The sequence below is a fragment of the Oryctolagus cuniculus genome, chromosome 5 (genome assembly GCF_051225735.1).
Source record: "Oryctolagus cuniculus isolate XC-2025 breed Fujian yellow rabbit chromosome 5, ASM5122573v1, whole genome shotgun sequence".
Taxonomy (NCBI): domain Eukaryota; kingdom Metazoa; phylum Chordata; class Mammalia; order Lagomorpha; family Leporidae; genus Oryctolagus; species Oryctolagus cuniculus.
The window spans coordinates 47,346,495-47,362,145 of NC_142871.1; the positions used below are offsets into that span (position 1 = coordinate 47,346,495).

General features: G+C 40.2%; 1 protein-coding gene across 4 annotated transcripts in view; it reads right to left on the bottom strand.

Moving 5' to 3' along the window:
- The window catches only part of PKIB (cAMP-dependent protein kinase inhibitor beta), a 96,605-nt gene that overhangs the window by 51,258 nt on the left and 29,696 nt on the right, over positions 1–15,651 (bottom strand). For 3 of the 4 annotated variants that reach the window (XM_008263451.5, XM_070073643.2, XM_017345342.4), the window contains exon 2: positions 2,955–3,024. The gene's annotated coding sequence lies outside the window, so the exon portion shown is untranslated. Of the gene's footprint in view, positions 1–2,648; positions 2,705–2,954; positions 3,025–15,651 lie in introns of all 4 variants that reach the window. The other variant, XM_070073647.2, reaches the window with a different exon arrangement.

The following is a 15,651-nucleotide window of genomic DNA, read 5'->3' on the forward strand; positions in this document are numbered from 1 at the left end:
TGGAGGTGGTGGTATGAGAAGATGGTGCAGGTCTCTTGCCATGTGTTGTGGTGCCCCTCCCCATGACAGCAACAACTATCTCATTAATTTGAGTTTGCTGTGATAAGTCTTATTAACACTATTGTCTTCAGGTGGTTTCAATATGTTGTATATTTATACAATGGCTATCATTTTTGTCCCTAAAACTAACCAGTAAGACCTACTCTCCACAGTGTTCTTTGACTTTCCTAGCAAGTGGATGCTACAGCCCTTGTGCTCTTGTGAAACTCACTAATGCATTCCTCAACATTTATCACGCCAGTCTCCTTCCTCATGATACTGTGAATTCTTCTGCAACTAAGACTATACTGGATATATTTTACATTGTGTATACCTAGGATTGTCCTTGGGATAAAGTAATATTTATTGGCACAACAGAGCCAAAAGTAATATTTTATGTCACAACAGAGCCAAACAGTGTCCAAATAAGGACAATTGAAGTGATGTAAGGAATGCCCAGGAAAAAAATGATGCAAACATAAGACAGACTAAAATGAGAATGACTCTGCAAGATAAAGGTATGGAGTTTGAGAGCAGGCATGGTTCTGACCAAGGTAAAGAGTCAAGAAGGCAATGCAGAAGACAGAAAAACTAGAACAGCTGCGGCTGCTGGTACTGCTAACCCCTCAGCAGACTGCCTGCTTGCTTGCTTCTTTTTCTTCAGGATGAAAAACTAGAGTTGGAAAGGAAGACACTTGCCCTTTCAAACAGCTAGACAGGTAAGATGACTCACAGAGTACTTTCTGCAGGCTCTGAAACCTACAGTCAGCTAGAGAGAGGTTGGTTTCAAGGTGTTACATGTAACTGAAATGGAAAATGTCATCTAATTATGATGGAAATGGAACTGAGCATGGAGCAACAATCCAATTGTTATTCCTTGTTTTATCTTGTGGTCTTGGACAAATTTCTGAGTCTACAATCCTCTTTGAAATAACAGGTTTGAACTAGAAAACCTACAATATTCTTTTCTGGCTAAGAAAATCTGCCTCTTAAGGGGTTGACACATAAATTTAGTTAGCAGCTATACAACCAAGAGTGAGAAGAAGGTCAATGTTAATGTATGTGATATAGATGCCCAAACTCATCCTTTTCCTTCGCACAACTTGATCTGGACTAGCTAAAGCACATACGCGTAACTCAATGCCCTCATCCACATATGCAAAGCACAGCCAAATCACTTCATCAGGAAAATGTTAAGGGCACAGAGAAGCTGTAAAGCAGTGGTTTTCAAACACCAAACTCAGCAAGGCAATTCTTTGAAAACTCAAGTTGCAAGGCTTCGCTCTAGATCTGCCAAATCAGAACACTTATAATTTTTTTTTTCAAAGATGCACTTGGTTTTTATAATCATCTAGTTTGGAGACCATTATTAGAGGAAAATGTATGTGTCCCGAATAATTGCCTTTTGTGTGAATTATTTAAGTTGCTTGTTAAAAACAACTGGAATTATGGAGTAGAATACATTTTAACAGTTCTTTTAGTGATTTTTATAAATACTGACTTCATCCATAAAATAGCTTATATAAACTGAGAAACAAAATCTTTATGTGGATAAAACCTCCAGGTCTACAAAACAATAAAGATAGGCTTATTCCATTAATTACTTACATTGCATTCGTTTATCATTTTATTTAATTTCCATAACAAATCTATGATATAAGAATTATTATCCTCATTTAATTAACAAATAAAGTATTTAAGACTTCAGGTAACTTGCCCATGATCATAAGATTAATAATTGTATGCCCTGTAACTGAAAACTAATTTCATATACCTAGTAAATAAGCTATATTGACATAAAATATGTAGTTAAGAGTTTAGCACATCTTTTAATTAAATAATTTGTTGAGATATCTTATCTGATGGAGCAAATTGGAAATATATATATATCAGTTCCTGTTAGCTGATTTTATTAGCTACTACACAAATGTTAATAACGTCATTATAATCATCATAGATTAACCAAGAAAAAATGACTGAACTACCAAGCAATACTGTTTCAGGAATCTCCCAGAATCATAAAATGACCTGAGCTAGTCATCATTTCTAGTCATCAAGCTTTCAACAAAAATATTTACAGTTGAGAAACCTAGAAGTATGCAGCTGAAGGGCTCATACAGCAAGTGAAGAGCCCACTCAGCTCCAGAATTTAGTTACTTGAATTTGCTTTCCTGATCTGCCTTTAAACCCGGGACCTTAACTCAGTGCTCTTAAACTCAAAATGCTGCTAATCTGCTTTAGCGTTCTAATGGAACTTCAATAGCCCAGGAAGTTTTCTTTCAGGGAATTAAATATAAAATGTTATCACTGGAAATACATTTTTAAAACAAGTTTTTTGTTTTTGTTTTTTCCCTTACTGATTCCTCTAAATTCACTCAATAAAGTATGTATTTGTTAAGTGTTCTGAGGCATTGTATCAGTATTTCCAGCCCCTGATAAAAGACATTTCCTAAATATGATGAAACTGAATTGATCTTAGGTATATAACCTTAGCTGTGATTTTTTTAAATCACTAAAAGTGTTAGTAGAAAATACTACACAAAGCAGTACAAAGCCATAAAACCTTTAACAGAACACAAATTCATAACACTCCTGTGTTCATGCCCTACCCTTTGTTTCTTCCTTCCCATTGATGGTACAAATATTCTGAAATACGTAGAAGCACCTATTTTCACAAAGGAAAAAAGATAATGAAAATGACATGAAAGATAACCCGTCAAATAAGTATTTACAAGCTATAGATGGATTTTATGAAGGTTTTCTGATTGAGGTTGTGGTTTCTTGTTTGATTTATTGAGAAATGCAGAATTTTCAAATATTCCATGCCAGCTGGGATTGTACAGGGATATCCTGTGAAGTATTTTACTGAGAGCTATTTCTTTCATAAAATAAATAAAAACGATAAGGATACTTACAAATCTCTGATTAAAGTACGATGTTATTTCTAACACAAGTTTATGAAGAAACTCTGATAAGCTCTCTTTCCTGCGAATAAAAAAAATGTGAAGAATCAGAAAAGGTTACAATCCAGTTAGATCATCAAATTTTACATATTTTTGCTTTTTGAAATTAAGCTAATATTGGTAAATACCACAATTTAACCAACTTTCTTCATAAAAAACATCAGATAAAAGGGGCTCGCTCTGTATGTAGTGGGTAAACCCATTGCTTTCAGTGCCAGCATCCTATATGGGTGCCAGTTTGAGAACCGGCTGCTTCACTTCCAATCCAGCTCTCTGCTATGGCATGGGAAAGCAGTGGAGGATGGCCCAGGTCCTTGGGTTCCTGCACCCACACGGGAGACCCGGAAGAAGCTCCTGGCTCCTGGCTTCGGATTGGCGTAGCTCCAGCATTGCAACCATCTGGGGAGTGAACCAGCAGATGGAAGACCTCTCTCTCTGTCTCCATCTCTGCCTCTGCCTCTCAAATAAATAAATAAGTCTTAAAAAAAAAAAAAATCAGGGGCCGGCGCTGTGGTGTAGCAGGTAAAGCCACCACCCGCAGTGCTGGCATCCCATGTAGGCACCGGTTGGAGTCCTGGCCGCTCCACTTCTGATCCAGCTCTCTGCTATGGCCTGGGGAAGCAGTAGAAGATGGTCCAAGTCCTTAGGCCCCTGCACCCATGTGGGAGACCCAGGAGAAGCTTCTGGCTCCTGGCTTCAGATTGCGCAGCTCTGGCCATTGCAGCCATCTGGGGAGTGAACCAGCAAATGGAAGATATCTCTCTGTCTCTGTCTCCCCTTCTCTCTCTGTGTAACTCTGATTTTCAAGCAAATAAATAAATCTTTAAAAAAATCAGACATTAGCACCTAAGATCACCAGCCATAATATACAGTTGGATGATTATTGCATAAGTGCTATTAGGAATAAATGGTAAATTGAGAAAAAGACAATATAACAAAAATGGATTGTTACAGCTAACATTTGTGGGCACAGAAAAATGTCAGTAAGAAAGTACTTGGCATGAATGCACCTTTAGGGGACTGTAAAGACATCATTTTTAAGCTGTGACTTTATAAGCAGAGAATCTTTTGCACTTTCATTAAATGTCCTGGCATCCACTTGGGGACCATGTAGAAGGAATCTCACCAATGTGCTTTTAGAAATCAAAATAAACTGCATAAGTATAATTCCTGTCCACAGAATGAGCCCTATTATCTTGGAGCTTAGTACCTGACATTTCTTGAGTGAACATAGGGCTGGCATTGTGGCTCAGTAGGTTAAGCCACTGCTTGCAACAATAGCATCTGGTATGGGAGTGCCAATTCCAATCCCCCAATCCAGCTTCTTGATAATTCTACCTTCTTCCTGGGAAGGTAGCAGAGAGAGGCCCCTGTTACCCACAAGGAGGCTAGAATAGAGTTCCTGATTCTTGGCCTTGTTTTGGCCCAGACCTGGCTGTTGTGGCCATTTGGGGAGTGAACCAATGGATGGAAGATCTCCCCTCCTCTCTCTGTCACTCTACTTTTCAGACGAATTAAAAAATAAATCTTCAGGGCTGGCGCTGTGGCCCAGTGGGTTAATCCAATGCTTGTCATGCCAGCATACCATATAGGCGCCATTTCTAGTCCCAGCTGCTCCTTTTCTGATCCAGCTCTCTGCTGTGGCCTGAGAAAGAAGTGGAGGATGGTCCAAGTCCTTGGACCCCTGCACCCTTGTTGAAGACCCAGAAGAAGCTCTTGGCTCCTGGCTTTGGATTGGCACAGCTCCAGCTGTTGCAACCATTTGGGAAGTGAAACAGCAGGTGGAAGACCTTTCTCTCTGTCTCTCCCTCTCACTGTCTGTAACTCTATCTCTCAAATAAATAAGTAAAATCTTTTACAAAAATAAAAATAAATCTTCAAATAAAAAGAAAAGTGGAAAATAACAGGAGTATGAGTCATCAGTATTCACATTAAGCACTCATAGTGGTTAAGGCACTTTTCAGATTCACTCTACCAGATTCCAACTGCACTAGTTCAGCCTTCTAGTCATTCTACTACTGCAACATTTTCCTAAATGACTTTCTTGCACACATTCTTGCTTCTTACAAATACATTCTTTACAGAGATGTCAGTTGGAATTCTTTCTTTAAAAAAAAAAAAAAAAGTTGTCTATTTGAAAGGCATAGTGACAGAGAAGCAGAAGCAGAGAAAGAGAGGTCTTCTATCCGCTGGTTCACTCTCCACCCTGAAGGCTGCAACAGCTGGAGTTGAGCTGATCTGAAGTCAGGAGCCAGGAGCTTCTTCTGGGTCTCCCACACAGGCACAGGGGCCCAAGAACTTGGGCCACCTTCTGCTGTTTTCCCAGGTCACAGCAGAGAGCTGGATCAGAAGTGAAGCAACCAGGACTTGAACATGCTCCCACATGGGATGCTGGCACTGCAGGTGGCGGCTTTTACTCGCTATGCCACAGTGCCAGCCCTGGAATTATTTCAATATAAATCTCCTCAGGAGATTAATCTTCAGCATACGCATCAACTACAGGTCAAGTCCAAGTCCTTTCATGTGGTACATGGTGCCCTCCGGGAGCTGACCACATTCTACCTTCCTTTTGACTCATGTCTCACCTGTACAAATCCTAGTGCCCTGTGGTCACACGCAGGCAATGAAATCCTTATGCTTTGTATCATCCGTGTGGCTGAATTTCTTTGCCCTGTTCAACACCCTCCGCATCACCTCAGTAACATCCATTCAGGTACTCTGGGTCAACTTGTGTAGTCCTTTCACAGAATCCTTCTCTACCCATCTTGAGCTAAGTAGATACCCTTCTCTGCATTCTAAAACAGTGATATATCTCCCTGATTGCAATTATCAAGTGCATTATAAAGTTCTCATTAGTGTCTGCCTTCCTGCCTCACCTTTAAAAAAAAAAACTTTTTGAGGGCATATGACTCACTCAACTTGTCCCTAGCACAGTGTTTCACAGATGGTAGGAGTAATGTGATAAATATCTGTTGAATGCCAAGGTGCATGAGGTGCTTTGCAGACTTACAGTTGTCTGGGTGCATGCTTTATCACCTTAGAAGAATTTTAAGATCAAAGCAGACAACTTTTAATCTTGTTCCTATACTCAGTTTCCCATATGATTTTATGTTCTTCCTCTCACTCTTAATCTGGGATTATTTCTGTTTGATTGGATCCTATAACTGCAGACTGAATATAAGGAATTGAAAGAGGAAGAGAAAAATAAATGAATAATCATATAAGAAACAGTTTTAAAAATTTATAAAATTTAAAATTGACTTTGCACTTCTAAAAACAAAGATTAAGAAAAAGTTTCATAGTTCTAATTCTTTCAGTCTTTTGCTTACAACTCCTAACAAAGATCTAGTAGAAATTACAAATGGTAATCCAGTATAATCAGTTAATTAGACTAAACATTGATATTTGCATCTTTAAAATGAATGTTTTTTAAAAAAATATTTTTAATTTTTGTACCCTTTCCATGATTAATTTTTTCCTTCATGAATTTCCACTTATCCTTGCCCATTTGCAATAGAACCAAAAAAGGAAAGGAAAAATGAAATAGTTATTTTTTCCTATCCACTTCTTTGCAATTATTACATTTGAATTTTATATTATTAAGCAACAGACTTTGAAAATAGCATTTCTATCCCAACTTTTGATTATTCATATACAGCAAGTTTTAGATCTACCAGGGATATATTAAACACAAATGTTCTGAAGTTAAGAGACTGAGAGAATCTCCACTATTTATTAGTTATCAAAATATTTTACTGGGGCTGGCAGGTGGCACAGTGGGTTTGACCACTGCCTGTCACATTGGCATCCCATATGGACACTGGTTTGAGTCCCTGGCTCCTCCACTTCTGATCCAGCTCCCTACTAATGCACCTAGGAGGGCAGTGCAACATGTTCCAAGTGCTTGGGCCTCTACACCTACATGGGAGACCTGAAATAGAGCTCCAGGCTCCTGACATCTGCTGACCCAGCCCTGAGCTGTTGCAATCATTTGGGGAGTAAACCAGCAGATGAAAGATTGATCTCTCTCTCCTTCTTTCTGTCTCTCCCTCTCTTCAACAATAGCTCTCTCCCTCTCTGTCTGTCTCTGTATTTGAAAAAAATTTTACTAACAAAAATGCAGTAATTCCTTAAAAAGTTTCAAGAACAGTGGCAAGGGGGAAGTATTTGGAGCAGCAGTTAGTACACCACTTGGGTGTACTGTATTCCATATTGGAGTGTCTAGTTGGGGTCCTGATTCACCGACCTGTGATTCAGCTTTGTGGTGATGTTTATCTTAGAGGCAGCAAATGATGGCTCAAATACTTGAGCCCTTGTTACCCATATCAGAGATTTAGGTTGAATTCCAGCTGGCTCCTGGCGCCAGGGTACTGGTTTTACTTGGCCCACGCCTTGACTGCTACAGGCATTCGGGAAGTGAACCAGCAGATGAAAGATCCCTCTCTCTATCTGTCCATCTCTATCTCTATGTCTTTCAAATAAAGTAAAAATAAAATAATTTTAAGTAATTTTAAAAGAAATTACATGCACCAAATACAAAAACTCTGCACACATCTCCTACATATGAATATTTATTTTTATAAATTATAACTAGTATGATACTAACAGACTAATATAAGATATTGGCAGGCCAGCGCCGTGGCTCACTTGGCTAATCCTCCACCTGCGGCGGCGCCAGCATCCCATATGGGCGCCGGGTACTAGTCCCAGTTGCTCCTCTTCCAGTCCAGCTCTCTGCTGTGGCCCGGGAAGGCAGTGGAGGATGGCCCAAGTGCTTGGGCCCCTGCACCCGCATGGGAGACCAGGAGGAAGCACCTGGCTCCTGGCTTCGGACTGGCACAGCGCTGGCTGTAGCAGCTATTTGGGGAGTGAACCAACGGAAAAGGAAGACCTTTCTTTCTGTCTCTCACTGTCTATAACTCTACCTGTCTAATAAATAAATAAAAGATATTGGCTAAGTTAATTTTATGTATGTTAAATACATTAACAGAAATTTAAAATAAAATAAAAATAAATAGAACTTGTTGCTCTAACATATTCTTCCTGAACTTCAATATAGGATGAAAAATTTACAAGGCATTACTACCACATAGCTACCATTCTCTCTCTATTATCACTCCTGGAACTGTAATTACGTCCAAAGAAAATCTGGTGATATTTATTACAGCTAGATACACCAAAGGCCACAAAGCCAGTGGTCTCCCCAAGGCATACAGCACCCTTTGCAAGGGGGCAGGTCAAGATGTGGGTCAATCAGCAGAAATCGATTCATTAGAAATAGGCAAACTCAAAATTGTGAGTTAGCAGAGATCTTTAATTATCATCTAGTCCAGTGATTTTCAAACTGTAATTTTTAGCTGAGGAATATTTTGTTCTCAAATAAACTCATTAGCAGATTGCCAATATGCAGGATGGATATGGTAGTACTGCTCTGGGTACGAAGGGCTTCAAAATCTGAGGATCTTCCCACTGTCCTCCCCTCCTGCCTCCCTCCAAGGATGGAGTTTGAGAATGACATGGCCACAATGCAGTTCAGAGATGCAGCCACAGAGTTGGAGATGAAACAAGAACAGTCATTTCAAGACAGGATGCAGTAAAGTAGCTGAAAGCATACAGCCTGGGTACTTGTGCCTCTTGCCTTTTGGTGCTCCTGACTTATTTTCACGGACTGGCTTCCCAGAACAGCCCCATCTGATCTAAGTTGTATGTAAACACTCAAAACATTAACTTCTATGGGTTTGATGAAAATAATCAATACTTTTCTCTTCCAAATATTTTTTTGAACTTGAATGTTTTTTCTTATGCAAGTAGTCAACCATGTCAATATAATATATATATATAAATAAATATAAATAATATACATAAAGAAGAAGGACCCAATGGGTTTCAAACAGAATTTTAGGGGAAGCCCAAAACCTCAAAAATTCAAGGCAAATAATATTAGTCTTACAGTACAGTGTTTTAAAAGTTGAAATTTGTGCAAAAACTCCATTATAAACAAAATATCAAAATGCTAAATTTTAACTCTGAACTTATATACCAAAGTCTTGCATATCTCACTTAGTTCATTGAATCCTCTGCAAATGGAAGTACAAATACAAAAACCAAGCAGATTATGTTTTTGCTTCATGACATCTAGGATTGATGAAAGAGGGAAGTATAGTGTGGAGGACAAAGCCCAGTCAATGGCATGTTCTCTTTTTTTAAAAAAAATATTTATTTATTTGAAAGGCAGAGCTAGAGAGGCAAAGGCAGACAGATAGAGAGATCTTCCATCTGCTGATTCACTCCCCAAATGGCCACAATTGTTGGAGCTATCTGATCCAAAGCCAGGAACCAGGAGATTCTTCCAGGTCTCTCACATGGATACTCTTTATATGGGATATGGGCATACCAAGAAGGATCTTTTATTTTTTTTTTTCAGGATTTATTTTATTTATTTGAAAGACAGAGTTACAGAGAGAGATAGAGACAGAGAGGCTTCCATTGGCTGGTTCACTCCACAAGTGGCCGCAGTGACCAGAGCTGAGCTGTTCTGAATCCAGAAGCCAGGAGCTTCTCCTGGGTCTCCCACCTGGGTGCAGGGCCATCCTCCACTGCCTTCTCAGGCACATTAGGAGAAAGCTAGATCGGAAGCAGAGCACCCGGGACTCATACTAGCTCCCAAATGGGATGCTGATGCTACAGGCAAGGGCTTTAACCCATTGTGCCACAGGGCCAGCCACCCAAGCAGGATCTTAACCACAGTGCCAAATTCCTGTCTCACAAGACCTAGTTTTAAGATGTTATTCTTAAGAAGATGCATTTAACCTCTCAAACACTTAAAATAGTAAAAATACCGAATCATGGTAACATCAGAACATGCACATTCATGTCTTCTAGCCAGCGAATCCAAATGCTCTAGCTTTGAAAATGCACGACACTATATCTGACACACAGTAGGCTCACAATACAGCTACTGAGTAAATAAGGAGGTGAATGCATGACTAAACATGGGGGGAAAAAAGGCTGGAAACAGGTAGAGCAGGAACAGATTACAAAGAGCTTTGAAAGACAGACTTTATGCTGTGTGCTACCGAACAGAGGCTTAACAAGGTTTAACAAAACAAACAAACAAAACTGCAAAAAAATAAAACAAAAAACTAAACATGACATTTGGGATTTGACATTCCCTCATTTTTTCTCATAATGACCAGACATTGCTTTTCATTCTTCCAAGTTGATCATGGTGGGAAGGCCTGTCCCAAAATAACCTTTCTTTTTTAAATTGCTACAGGATATTTGAACAAAGATTGCTGTACACCATATAATTAACTTAGAGGAAAAAAAAGAAGAAAATGAGAAAATATCTCTTTTTTTAATTTGAGTTGGTATAAGGGAGCAGTGTACATCAGGAGTGTAAGTGGGTTGAGATAGTGGGAGGGTTGTGTTTTCATGATATTCAGCATTCAACAGGCAGAATTATCATTTCTTCACTCCAATCTATCTGTATATCTCCTCAGGTATGGCTTATGTGGTTCTAGAATTCCTTGTATTGGAATAGAACCTGAAATCCATTCAGATCATAGGTCATTCAGGAAAGCCCCCTCCTACCCTTTTCCCATGTACCACAAAAAAAAAAAAAAAAAAAAAAAAAACACAGCACTAAAGCCACAGATTCACATTTATTATAAACTACTCACTGCTTCTTAATGTTTGCCTGCAACACTTCAAAAAAGTTTTTAAAATATCCACCAATATTAAACTAAGCATGTATTACTTTTGTACCCAAATTATAACCCTCAAAATCCAGGATATCAGTTCATTAGTCTGTTACATGATCCATATAAATTATAAATTTTTTTTTGACAGGCAGAGTTAGACAGTGTGAGAGAGAGAAAGAGAGAAAGGTCTTCCTTTTTCCGTTGGTTCACCCCCCAAATGGCCGCCATGGCTGGCGCGCTGCAGCCGGCATGCTGCTCCGATCTAAACCCAGGAGCCAGGTGCTTCCTCCCCGTCTCCCATGCGGGTGCAGGAGCCCAAGCACTTGGGCCATCCTCCACTGCCTTCCCGGGCCACAGCAGAGAGCTGGACTGGAAGAGGAGCAACCGGGACAGAATCTGGTGCCCCAACTGGGACTAGAACCCTGGGTGCTGGCGCCGCATGCAGAGGATTAGCCTAGTGGTATATCAGGGGTTAAAGAGGAAATTGTTAGGTATTATAGGTTGTAAGTGACAAAATAAATTTAAAATCTAGCCCCCGGAATGTTAGATCCACACAGATTCATAACTCACATGCAAACATTTATGCTCATGAATAAAAGCCAATGAAAACTATGTTAGATGTAAAAGTAAGTATTTCAACTTCTTGGGAGAGAAAGGAGCAATTGTTGAGTGTCTATGATTTTATAGATGCTTGAAACATTCTCATGGAATCCTTTCAAGAGAACTCAGAAACAAATATTAAAACCATTAAATGACCCCAGAAAACCTGAGCAAGCGCCAAACAGAGCTAAGATTTGAACCCAAGTCTGCCTGACTTAATAATAGCAGTGGTGGCCGGCACTGTGGCTCACTAGGCTAATCCTCCGCCTTGTGGTGCCGGCATACCGGGTTCTAGTCCCGGTCGGGGCGCCGGATTCTGTCCCGGTTGCCCCTCTTCCAGGCCAGCTCTCTGCTGTGGTCAGGGAGTGCAGTGGAGGATGGCCCAAGTGCTTGGGCCCTGCACCCCATGGGAGACCAGGAGAAGTACCTGGCTCCTGCCATCGGATCAGCGCGGTGCGCCGGCCGCAGTGCGCCGGCCACAGCGGCCATTGGAGGGTGAACCAACGGCAAAAGGCAGACCTTTCTCTCTGTCTCTCTCTCTCACTGTCCACTCTGCCTGTCAAAATAATAATAATAATAATAATAATAATAATAGCAGTGGTGATTGACAAGGTCAACCCACAGGCACAGAGATAAGTAAGTACCTGGGAAGGTAGGGTTCTTGAATTCTAGTTTAGAGATCACTTTGGATATGTCTCATTATTTCAAAGTGATTTTCATAAGACATTCTATAGGCATTATATCTTTGTTTTTTATTTTTTGACAGGCAGAGTGGACAGTGAGAGAGAGAGAGAGAGACATAGAGAAAGGTCTTCCTTTGCCGTTGGTTCACCCTCCAATGGCCTCCGGGGCCAGCGCGCTGCAGCTGGCGCACCACGCTGATCCGATGGCAGGAGCCAGGTACTTATCCTGGTCTCCCATGGGGTGCAGGGCCCAAGGACTTGGGCCATCCTCCACTGCACTCCCTGGCCACAGCAGAGAGCTGGCCTGGAAGAGGGGCAACCAGGATAGAATCCGGCGCCCCGATGGGGACTAGAACCCGGTGTGCCGGCGCCACAAGGCGGAGGATTAGCCTAGTGAGCCGCGGTGCCAGCCAGCATTATATCTTAACACCAGATATTCCATATTTACTTGATATGATTGGTAACCTGTTCAAGGAAGCTTGATCTGTTTTAAAGAGAGTTCAGAAGTGTGTTCATGAAGGAAACTCAAGACTACCAGCAAATGTGTTGACATTTGGCACATCTACAGAAGGTGATTTAACCAGATTCCTAGGGATAGGAGGAGGGGGAGGTGTACAGCAAACCAGAATATATCCCAAATGTTTCAAATGTTTCAAAATTGTTTTTGAAATAAATATTCTAATTTGATGCCCTTTTGGGTAAGTCAAGATGCTCTTAGGAAATGGATATAATTTTAGTGAGAAAAGAACCCTTCAGACTTTAGTTTCTTATCTGCATAAGTACCTATTGGAACTTTACAGTCTTTTGCAAGATTAACCTTCATGAGTCTGATTGAGAAGCAGAGGCACTGGGGAGAACACTGGGCAAAGGAAGCCAGATGGTCATAAAGCCTTGGTCATGAAAGGATAGAAAAGATTTAACGTTAAAGAAAGTACAATGAAAGTACAATGTGATGCCCACATGCATTAGAGTCAAGCTAGCTCTAAATCATAATAGCTATGATACTTGGGCAACTTCAGCCCAAATTTCTCATCTAAAATGTAGAAATAAAACATCTGCCTCACAGGATACTATGAATATTAAATGAAACAACTTCTGGTAAGTACTTATCATAATATGCCTGGGTTGGCATTTGGCATGAGACACCATTTGGGATGTCTGCATTCAATATGGGGATGCCTGAGTTTGAGTCCTACCCCACTTCTAATTCCAGCTTCTTGCTAATGCATACTCTAGGAGGCAGCGGATGATAATTCAAGTAACTGAGTCCCTGTTACCAACACGGAAGACCAAGGTTGTTTCTGGATCCTGGCTTCAGCCTGGCCTACCCCTGGCTATAATGGACATTTGAGGAGTAAATCAACAGATGGGAGGAATTTCTCTCTCTGTGTCTCTGTCTCTCCCTTTCAGATAAACAAGATTTTTTTAAATATCCTGCTTAACACATAGAAAGTACTTAATAAACAGAAGTCATTTTTATCACCATTCTTTGTACCAAAAGCACAAATTAGGAAATTAAATGTCTAGCCCAAAGTAATAGGGCATTCTTTTTTTTTTTAAGGATTAAACAGATAGAACAAATGACTTGTTAATTAAGGACTTTCTTTAAAAAGTTATTTATTTATTTATTTATTTATTTATTTATTTGAAAGAGTTATAGAGTGAGAGGGAGAGCCTGGGGTGAGGGTGAGGGGAGGGGATCTTCCATCCGCTGGTTCAGTCTTCAGATGGTTGCAAAAGCTGGGGCTGGGCCAGGCCAAAGCTAGGAACCTGGAGCTTCTTCCAGTTCTCCCACATGGGTGCAGGGGCACAAGCACTTGGGCCGTTGTCCACCGCTTTCCCAGGCATATTAGCAGGGAGATGGGTCAGAAGTGGAGCAGCCTCCTGGCATCGCAGGTGGCAGCATTTACCTGATACACCACAATGCCAGCCCCAGGGCATTCTTTTTCAAAAGTTCTTTAAAAAAAAAAAAGTCATTTACTTTTACTAATTTGAAAGGCAGAACAAGAGTGAGAGTGAGAGTGGGGGTAGGGGAGAGGAAAAGATTCTATTCCCTGGTTCACTCCTCAAATGCCTGCAGTTGCCCAAGGCTCGGCCAAGCAGAAGCTGAGTCTGGAACTCCATCCTGGTGTCACATATGGATGACAGGGACTCAGTCACTTGAGCCATCACCTGCTACATTCTAGAACTACATTAGCAGGAAGCTGGATCAGAAGCAAAACAGCTGGGACTCTATCCAGGTTCTCAAATATGGGATTCAGATATCCCAAGTGGCAGTTTAACCCATTATGTCACAACACCTGCCCCATGGGCCATTTCTTTATGGGGTGGAGGGAGTACAAATTCAGCTTGATTTAAAATCATATTGTCTCTAAATAAGCAATTAGTAACACAGGAGCAGAAAATGTCTCTGAAAATTTCAATTGCATTTTATCTACTTGTTCATGAATAAAACTGAATCTATAACCAGCATTTTCTTGTTTCTCCCTGAAGTCCATTGCCTTTCAAAACTAACTCTAATTCCTGTCCGATTATGATTACGTTACTTCTTGCTGAAGGCCTCCCTCTTGAACCTAGTTTGCCCTGTAGTCTCGGTCATTGCTACAAGTGTTTTATTTTCCTCTAGTCCAGTGAGAGCACAGAAGCAGAGAAATGCACTGGAGCAGTCTTATTCACATTTCTTTCTAACTAGTTAGCACGTGGCAGATCTAGATGCTTCTATCTAAATAAGCTATAGAGTGTTAGTTTTAGATTTTAGAATAACAATAATCTCAAGTGTCATTTTGCAATGAATATTTTTAAAAGCTCTTTTGAAGTGTGGGCCCTGCTTATAAGACTAGCCTCTGAAAAATAAATTGATGAAATTAAGATTTCATGTTGACCTTATCAAGAAGGATATTTTGACTGAAATATTCATTTCTGGTAATCCTACTTCTTTCCTAACTGACACAACCTTTTATCACATTTTTTCATCATTGTTCTTACCAGCTTGACTAGTTTTTTAAGTCAGGTATATGGACCAAATTAAGAAAAAAACTAGAGAGGGCATTTAACACCAGCCACTGGAAAAAACTATGCACTCCATAGCTTCCACTTTCTATAGTCCAAGGAACATTCACAGCTAATTCTGAAAACTGTCATTAAAGCACAAATTTAAACTTTAAAAATGTCTTACTATGCTTTTTACAGTGGTGGATTTTTTTTTCCTGTAGTGGTGTTTAGGAACACTTAATGTTAAATATTACATTAAATACATTTGTTTTCAGAAGATAAATTAACTTAGATATCTTCACTTTAAAACATTCAATTCAATAACATTTAAAGAACTGAATTATGGAAAATCAAAAAAGAAAAATTTCAACAAATCGGATTTATCTTCTTCCCCTAATTTCAGAATGACGACAATCCTCATAGTTAGGTCAGTGATCAAAAAGGGCTGAATTGACACGTCCTGTAACAGCACCTGGTCCACGTCAGGATTTATCTGGCTTAGGGAAAAATGGCAGCTGCAGTGGTGATTCATTAAGAGCAATTTTGAAGTAGCAGCAGCTGCTGCTGCTGCTGAAAACCGTGCTTCAAACATCAATCATTCTCTGATTGTCGCAGCTAGCTGACACCATCAGCCCAGTCTATTGATTTTGTTGCTTGTTGATATTGTCATTG